This window comes from Xyrauchen texanus, chromosome 29 (assembly GCF_025860055.1).
Source record: "Xyrauchen texanus isolate HMW12.3.18 chromosome 29, RBS_HiC_50CHRs, whole genome shotgun sequence".
NCBI classification, from domain to species: domain Eukaryota; kingdom Metazoa; phylum Chordata; class Actinopteri; order Cypriniformes; family Catostomidae; genus Xyrauchen; species Xyrauchen texanus.
In genome coordinates this window covers 33,753,950-33,763,538 of record NC_068304.1, presented here as the reverse complement: position 1 = coordinate 33,763,538, position 9,589 = coordinate 33,753,950, and positions in this window count along the sequence as shown.

Genomic DNA, 9,589 nt, shown 5'->3' with positions numbered 1-9,589 from the left:
AGCGACCTTCTGATTACCAGTTATGTGCTTTAGCCCACTACGCCACCACCATCTTTACAAGGACCTTTGCTGTTGTTCTGGGATTGATTTGCACTTTTCGCACCAAACTACATTAATATCTAGGAGACGGAATGCATCTCCATCCTGAGCAGTATGATGGCTGCATGGTCCCATGATGTTTATTCTTGCATACTATTGTTTTACAGATTAACGTGGTACCTTCAGGCATTTTGAAATTGCTCCCAAGGATGAACCAGACTTGTGGAGTTCCACCATATATTTTCTGTGGTCTTGACCTGAAAAAGGCATCTGGTGGAGATTTCAAAATTGCCTTTAAATGTCTGGGATTTGGCTATGTCTTCATAATGATGTGCTCTCTACAGTTAGTACTATCATACATTATGTGTATTTGATACTGCACATCAGTTTCCATGCTTATATGTCCTTATGTCGTTATACAGGCTGAGAGCAGAAGCGCACACTCTTTCAAATTATTGTATGGACAAATTGAAAATTAAGTAGAAAACAAAAACTAAATCCAAATTCAAATTAAAAGTAATAATATCTCTGGTTGTAATGACTAAAGCAGCTTTCACTTCCTTTAGTCTATGTTTGAATGGAGGGGTAAAATCAACAAATAATTGAAAAAGTCAACAGAACACAATAAGAATTGTGTTGAAGGACCGTTTTGTCTTCATACACCTAAATCATATGCTTTCATTCTGAAACTAATTTGAAGTTTGTTCAGCAGGATACTAATCATAAAATGTGACTATGAAATGCAACATATTTGGTATTTTTGTTGCATTTATATTGACAAATTATTTTTCTTAGTTGTGAAGGTTAAAATAAACTTCACATATTGATGTTGAGTTTACAGTTACAATTTTATTTCAGATTCATGAAAAAATTCATTCGGACTCGACTCGGACTCAGACGGGCCGTGACTATTCCCACCTGAGCCTCAATTGGGCTAATCAGCCGAGGAGAGGTATAAGTGCAGCGGTATGCAGCAGTTTGAGAGAGAAAGAGCCAAATACAACTGCCATGTGTGCGTTTGTGTTGAGTGGCAATAGAGATATCTTCAAAATCTGTGCAATTAAACCATATGTGTTATTATTCAGGTAAGTTACTATAAATTATTGACCTCAGAGAAAACTCCCAAAGATGCAGACAGTTCAAACTAATGTCCTCTATAGCATCCCTTCCGGCTGCACTGAGAATGCAACATGTATTTGCTTTGTGTTATGCAAAAAGTGCAAAATTGAGCTTGTGTGCACCTGTTTGCGTAGAGCATGTTACGGTCTTCAGATACACTGACCTGAATCTATTTATAATACTCATAATGATGTGTATTTATAAAGTAACGTTTTAGAGATGTGTAGTGTACCACACTAGTCAGGGTCTTGGCTGGTACTCTAACATATGTCACTTTGGTGCCTAAGACCACTCCACCAACATGCCATATTGAGCAAACACAACAAACAAACAGTAGGGTGTGCCTTAGATACCCCCTTCTCTCCTTCTCTCACCCTCCTCTCCACATCTCTCCATCTCCTGAGCACTCCGCCCAGCACCCAGGCCATTAGCAAACACTCAGAACAAAGGGGCGGATGAATAATTGGAGGAAAATATCAACGTTTCATCATGGCCGCCCGACTGCGGCAGTTATCCATTAACCACATAGAGAAGTGCTGTGTCGTCCAGCCATCTAAACCACAGCACTTCAATGAGAGAGGGAAGCAGGTGAGGAGAAAGCTATTTCCCTATTAGAGATGTAGAGAGAAAGAGAGAGACACTTTTGATGACCAGAGAGTGAAGAGAGAATAGAATGGTCAGTGGAAATCAGAAAATGTCTCTCTGTCACATAGATGCCAAATTGTTCATAGATATTATTCATAGATAATTAAATTCTAACTGTTTTTAATGCCAAAAGGTCCTGGATCAAAGTTAGCACAACCCAAAGAAAAGAAACAACTCATATGACACTAAATGTGGAGCAAATGGAGACTTTTCCTGAAGTCTTCTTATTTCTGATCATGCTGCTGGGAAAAAGAGCCTAGTAATACCACATGGGTCTCCTCTTGAGTTTCAGAAGAGATCTCAACAACTTTTCAATTAATGTGCTAAAATATCAAAGTCTATATTCAAAAGCCAATATTCAATATGAATTTATGGAAATGAGGCTCCAATCTGAGTGCTTTTATTTTATGTTTCATTACATATGTTCACTGTATAAAAGACAGTATGTTATAACCAGAATGTCTAGGGGGAAGGAAAGGCAGCACACCAGGGCTTTTTATTCTGTATGAGGCAGAGCAGTCTATTGAGAGCCAGAGGACTGCAGCACAGGCTGGGGAGGGCCTTTCAGGTCTGGTAAATAAGATGTCTAATTCATGGAGCGGATATTTTGAAGGAAACTGTTTGAGGATGCCGCTGTGCAGACCTGCTCTCCAACTCTGCCCTTCCAACCTCCGTCTTTTTGTTGCCATCCATGCCTGTGAAGCTGGCATGGCAGCATGTATGCAAGCAAAGCGTGAGTGTGTGTGTGTGTGTGTGCACGCATGCGTGCATGCGTAAAAGCGTTAATAAGCATGCAATGGTTCTAAAAAGTATTTTTCCACTTAATAATAATAATAACTTTTTTATAGCACTTTTAGCAAATTAGCACTAGGTGCTTCACAAAACAAAAAACAGTAATACACAACACATTCACATAGTAGTAAAAGCAAGTCTATACGAATTTGTTTAGATGAGAGTTAAAACACAGATTCAGCCGATCTAATATCCCAGGGCAGGCTGTTTGACAATCATGGGGCCTTCACTACAAAATCTGAATCTTGGAACAGCCAAAAGTTAATGAAAAGAAGATGTCAGAGGTGTAACTGTTTCGTAAATTCTAAGAAGTTGTAAAAATATGCACCCATTTCTTTCCGAGAGAAAAGGGTGACAGCAGTGGCAGCCTTATTCATCATATTTTAAAATTAATATCAAAAAGGCATCTTGATGGCTTAGAGAATACTTCCTCTAAGTGTGATTGTGGAAAGTTAGGGTAAGTGCAGCTCAGGTGTGGATGCCCTGGGTAAAGAATGTTAAACACAACTGACCTACATGGGTTCAACCTACGGATTAAAATCCTATTTATCTTTTCCTATTTGTTCACATATTTATGCTGCCGAGTAAGGAAGGATTTTGTTTTCATTATGGAACGTCTGTATGAGAGATTGAGAGAGAGAAAAAGAAAGTAGGGAGAGAGAACAGTGAATGGCTTGGTGTAATTTATTTTGTTTGGAGCAGGGGACCTGGAGCTGTGAAAAATCACCCACCGTATCACTAATTCTGTCTCTCCCCGGCCACCGGACAAATGAAAGCATTTTGAGAGCCAAACAGAACAGAACAGTGTGTGTCACACTACAGTGGACGTACACTATCCAGGCAGACTGACACGCAAACTCACACTCAGGCAAAGGTGTCAACCCCACCACACCCATTAGATGGATGGAAACCTGTGTTTTTAAATTTAAACACGCATTCTTTCTTGTTTTACTAAATGTTTTTCTTCCTTGCATACATTTCCATTTTCCAGTCACTTGATAAATATAATTATATGATAATAATTATACTAGTATATAAAAGTATATTAATGAGAATAATCATTATAGAACAAAATGTGAGTGCACAGCAAAACTGTCTTTCCTTTAAAACTAATAATAATAGAATAAGAAAAAATAATGTAATTTTTGATTTCCTCAGTGATTTAGTGAAGTTGGGGGAGTTGAGAGAAAGATTGGATATGGGTAAAATTAACTATGGTGTTATTATAGTATTATTGTTGTAACCACGTTTTTTGGTGGAAGCCATAGTTTTAATGCAATTAACCATGGTGGTCCTACAGTAATATGGTGTTGCTATAGTTATCATGTTCAATTTTGTGGTTACTATGATTTTACTACAAAATACCATGGTGATACTATGGTACTATGGATACTAATGTTTGTGAGGATAGGTTAGGGCTAGGTTTTGAGGGAGGGGTTGATGTAGGGTGTCTATGACCTTTAATACAAACAATAAAACTGCTGCAGTGATGCCCTATAATCTTTAAGTATTTAATTAGAGGTGAAAATATTATCTGCCACTATTGGTGCAAATAGAATCCATCACTATTTGTACTTAGTGCAAACAGCCTCTGCCTTAACATGACAGTGTCCATTTTTACATTATAATAACACTTTTCGTTTGACATTTTAGTCATAATTTTTGTCTTTTGACGACAATTTCCACTACATTTAGTCAAGATTTAGTCACATCATATCAGATTGATTTAGCCCATCAAGAGAAAGAGAGAGCTAGTAAAGAAGGCTAAAAGGTTGTGTGAAGTTTAAGCAGCCATGAGTCATGAATGAGCACACATTGTTAGCTCAGTGAAAATCCTCGCACGTTCCTGGAAAAAAAAAAAGTCCTACGTGACACCAGGATGCAAGACAGCTCTGAGAGCAGAAAAAAAGAACAGAGAAGAGCACAGCTGTCATACTGCTAACACTGCAGCTCCACAGGTCTCCACACTTTCTCAAGACACCTGAACAAATCAATACCACACAATGTCTAACGTTCTACAAAGAATGGATGTCTCACTCATATACTACAGTGCTTTACAATTTTTAGGAATACAATTTACTTTATATCTTAAATCAGTGGTTCTTAACCCCAAAGCAGGGACAGGGCTTCAGTGTAGACAGCAGGGAATTACAATGCCAAATGTAAAATAATAAATTGCAACTAACCATATTGTCAAGCATAGTGGTTAAAATAATATAAGCCTTATAAAGGGAGAGTAAATATTTCCTGAATTCCTTTTGTTATTGATGTCAAAGGCTCTGCGTCACCTGTCTCTTGGTAGAAGCTAGCCATGTTAAAATAGACAAGTTGTGTGACATACCTCACCCTTTAAAGCCAAGAACTAAACTAAGCAAGGTAAAAGAAAATACCACTGCGAATATATAAAATCTCTTGCAACAACATGATCGCACAAGCCAAAGACACAAGCCCAAGAATCAACCCTTTTTTGCCAAATTATAGGATTTGCCATCCCCATCAGACATTTTTGCATTAATTCAATTGTGTTCACCTTTTCCTGTGATGCTAGTTGTGCAAGCAATCTCAATCTCCCATGGAAACCAGGAAGTAATCACGTTCACATAAACAATGGTAAGCGTGAATCAGAGGTTGCATTTTCGAATAAAAATTAGAATTTTACTCCACTGACAATTAGGTTTGGGGTTTCGGTTAGGGGGTATGATTAATAACATATGTAATACTGTTGACTGTATTACACCATTTACAACTAAAAATAAAACTCGCTTTTGCAACACGCTGTGGACATTTATCTCAACAAAACTTCTGACTTCGGCCACAGGGGGCAGTGGCTCAAATTTCAGTGAGCGCATACCGATTTTAGCGGTAGAACTTTCAATCTCTTATCACTGAATCCATTGTGTGGCCAGTCTGCTTTCAACCAGTGTTGGGTAAGATTCTCAAAAAGTAATACACTGCTATTTAATTCTCTGCAATTTTTATCAGATTACTTTACTGATTACTTCTTCAAAAAAGCAAACAGACATACACTAACACTTGACTGAAATGTTTCTCATGATCTTAAAAATCTTTTGATCTAAAGACGTATGCTTAAATGTTTGAAATTTGTTTGGTAGATAAAAATATAATTGTGCCACCATATTAATGTATTTAATAAAAAATGTAAAAAAGTTTTTGGAATGTAGGACTTAGACCAAATAATAAAGTGCCCAACATAGATGGGAACTCCTTCAATACTGTTTAAAAAGCATCCCAGGGTGATACCTCAAGAAGTTGGTTGAGAAAATGTCAAGAGTGTATGTCTGCAAATTCTATGCAAAGGGTGAATAATTTGAAGATGCTAAAATATTTAGATTTATTTTTGGATTTTGTTTAGTCACAAAATAATTCCCATAATTCCATTTATTTTATTCCATATTTTTGATGACTTTACTATTATTCTTTAAACGTTTCAAAACATTTGACCGGTAGTGTATATGCACATATCAATTCATATTTTAAATGTATTATACATATATTGTTTAACTAAAGTAAAATACCTAAAAGTATCTTTATAAAAAATCAATAACTGTAATCTGATATAAAATGTAATAATTTAAAGCAAGTATGTAATTTTGTACATTACTTTTAGATTAAATACAGTAACTAATTTCTTTGCAATCAGATTACACACAAACATGGTAAACATGGTGTGGACCAACTACCATGTGTTTTGTGGCATGAATTATTGGCTACTGAGGTTATTATTAATTGTTTAATTGTATGTTTTATTTCATAAATATTAATCAAATTAATGTTTGATTTAAAGTAATTATTTGATTATTTTTGTAAAATTAACAGTTTTGTTACTGTGTTGGGTTGGCACTTAGCAGGCCACTATAAAATCTGAAACAAAAGCCGTTGAGAACACTGTGTTAAATATGTCTGAGATAGCTCATAACTGAAAGAGCGCTAGTTTCTACATTTTCTTTCTCATCCCCATAAGATCCTTTCAGGATACAAAACATCCACCAGTCCCCATCCACAATTAACCTTTGCTCTTTTTTCTCTCTTACCTTTGTCTGTTTATCACCTTTTTTGACCTTCACCCTGCCTTCATTTGAATAATGTACACAACTCGTTTACGGGAACTACAGTGAAAAATCATCACTCCTGGCCCCTGCTTTCTGTTCTCATACTCTCCACCTTTTTCCAAATGGCTTTTGCGAGCCTCACCATTTACAAATGTTTTTAATTTTACACTACACAACTACCCTTCACCTTAGAAATGAACAGCGGTAAAGAAGGGGGCTAAATATAAACCTGTAAAAGGTAGCTTTGTGAAGACGGGCACTGGAGAGAGTGAGAAGTAGTGAAATTCTCCCTGCGGCCTAACTGCTAGGAAGGAGCCAGGGGCCGAATTTTTTACCCTCAATGAAAGACGTGATTGTCCAGGGTCTTGCAGAGCCAGGAAAGTTGCCCCAGTGGTTTGGTTCTATCTGGCAGGAATGCAATAGAGAGAGAGAGAGCGAGAGAGAGAGAGAGAGAGAGAGAGAGAGAGAGAGAGAGAGAGAGAGAGAGGGATAGAAAGACTCTCATTTGGTTGGTCAGATACCTTCAAACTTTCAAGAAAAAAAGCAGCTTTTGAGGTGTTTATAAATATCACCTGTGAAGCGTGCAGCAGGCAGACTTAAAATGATGCATGTTGGGAACGTTCAAAAAAGACTCTCAAGTTGCTTGTTTAGACAGTGGGTTGTAAGAGCAGGAGAGGGAAAGAGTGGGGGAGAGAACAGGTATTTTTGGAGCAGACTTAATTGAGAAGAAGGCTCCATTGATGATGATGGTGAGGAGAGGATGCTCATAGTAGAATACATTCTCCACTGCCGTAAGCACTGGGACAGACGATTCACTGAGCTGCTCTGCTGTTCGTCTGTCCACAAAAATCCACAAATCTCTGCCATGCGTTATAACTATATAATTAGCTGTCTTCATATTATACTAAAAGTGTTGTTGACCCAAGAACAGTGAGCATCTGAAAACTTACTTGGAACCAAAACATAACTTGGAAAATTATTATTAGTGGTGCATTTTAAGTCTGGAATCACTACTACTACTTTATAGTTATACATTTGGCAGACTTTTTTAATCCAAAGTGACTTTAGAATGCTGCATTCAAGGCATACGTGTGTTAAATCAATCCTATGACATTGAAGAAGCACCATGCTCTACAGACTGAGCAACCTGTAACTCTTCAGCATGGTCACACAGGTAGTCGGGAATGTTGTTTCCGAGAGTTCCAGTACCCTAGGATCGGCCACATTATGTGGACTCACTGAAAAGCACCAGCTCTTATCAGACATTTTTTCATTGGCTCCAGTTTGTTTATTTTCCCTTGTGGTGCAATCAAAAGCACAGTGGATCAACATTGTGGGAGACCCAAGTTCAGATCCCACGTAGAAACCAAAAAGTAATCATGTTTGCATGAACAGTGGCAAGTGTGATTCAGAGGTTGCATTTTTGACTCTAACATTAAATTTGGAATCCACTGATGGTTAGGTTTATGTTTGGAGTTTGGTTTGGAGGGTAGAGATTACAAAATATGCATTCCTTTTCGCTGTATCACAGCCTGTTATAAAACATCTCACTTTACATCTCGTTTTGGCACCTTTCTGTGCACATTACAGCCATAAAATGGAGCTCACACGTACACATACTGTATACCCAACAGCACTTACCACTTTTGTCTCTAGGGGCAGTGTTTAGAATTTTGGTAAGCACAGACCCATTTTAGCTAAAGAAAACTTAACCTACTACTTGTGATTTCACTGTGAGATCAGTCTGAACTCTTATTACTGTTCATACGTAGGGTTAGGTTTTGGAACAAATCCCTATAAAACGATTTTTAAAAGTATAACATTTTGTTGTGCTACAGACATGAATGATACTTCAAAATATGTGGCTTGCTTGGCCTGTTTTTTTGTTCTAAGCAATTACTTTTACTCTTCCACCCAGAACCACATAGCAAAACCTTAGAACACTAAAGAAACTGTATAACAACATGCTAACAATCACTCAGAACACCTTAACAATGTCATAGCAACACCCCAGCAACCACCTGAACACATCATGATGACACGTTTAACACGCCTTTCGGGAGAGCTCACATTTTCTTGTTGGAAGTATTTTTTATGTGGATTAAAACCAATTATATGTGTGTGTCATGCTCAGTAAAAAAAACAACAACAAAAAAACAGCTTTAATGGCAATGAGAGTCACTGGACATTACCTCTATTCATTTCTCTACCTCGCTCCCTTCTTCCACCATTCCTCCCCCCTCCAGCCACAGCTGTTTATGGACCCCAGCAGCCTAAAAACAGATTAATGGAAAAGACACGGCAGGAGAGGATAAGGGTAACACACTGTCCTGTCCTGAATGGGCAATACAGTTGCTGTAGCACAGAAATTAGACATCAATTCTTAATAATTTCCTAAAAGCACCCAAAAGTATTTTATAGCAGCCTGGCACGTTTATTGGTGCACACATAATGTGTCTTTAAAAATATAATATAGCTCTTTAATACATTCAAATATAGACCTACTTGAACAATTTAAATGGTCTATTAAATTGTCTAGTGCTAAAATACCACCAGCAATAGCTATGATGCAAAACAACTGTTCACCTTAATTTGTATATTACTGTGCAAAAACCGCAAAAAGGACAACTATTAACTTTCATTTACGGGTTAATAAGGTGATTAACTTTTTATTTTTATTTTATCCAGATCTATAAACTCATTTAAAAATACAATGGTAACATTTTACAGTAAGGTTCAACATTAGTAAATGCAAGGTATCAGTAAACAAATAATATATATATATATATATATATATATATATATATATATATATATATATATATATATATATATATATTTTTTTACAGCATTAGATAATCTTTGTTAATGTTAGTTAATTCAAATATGATTGTTCATTGTTAGATCATGTTGGTTCATGGAGC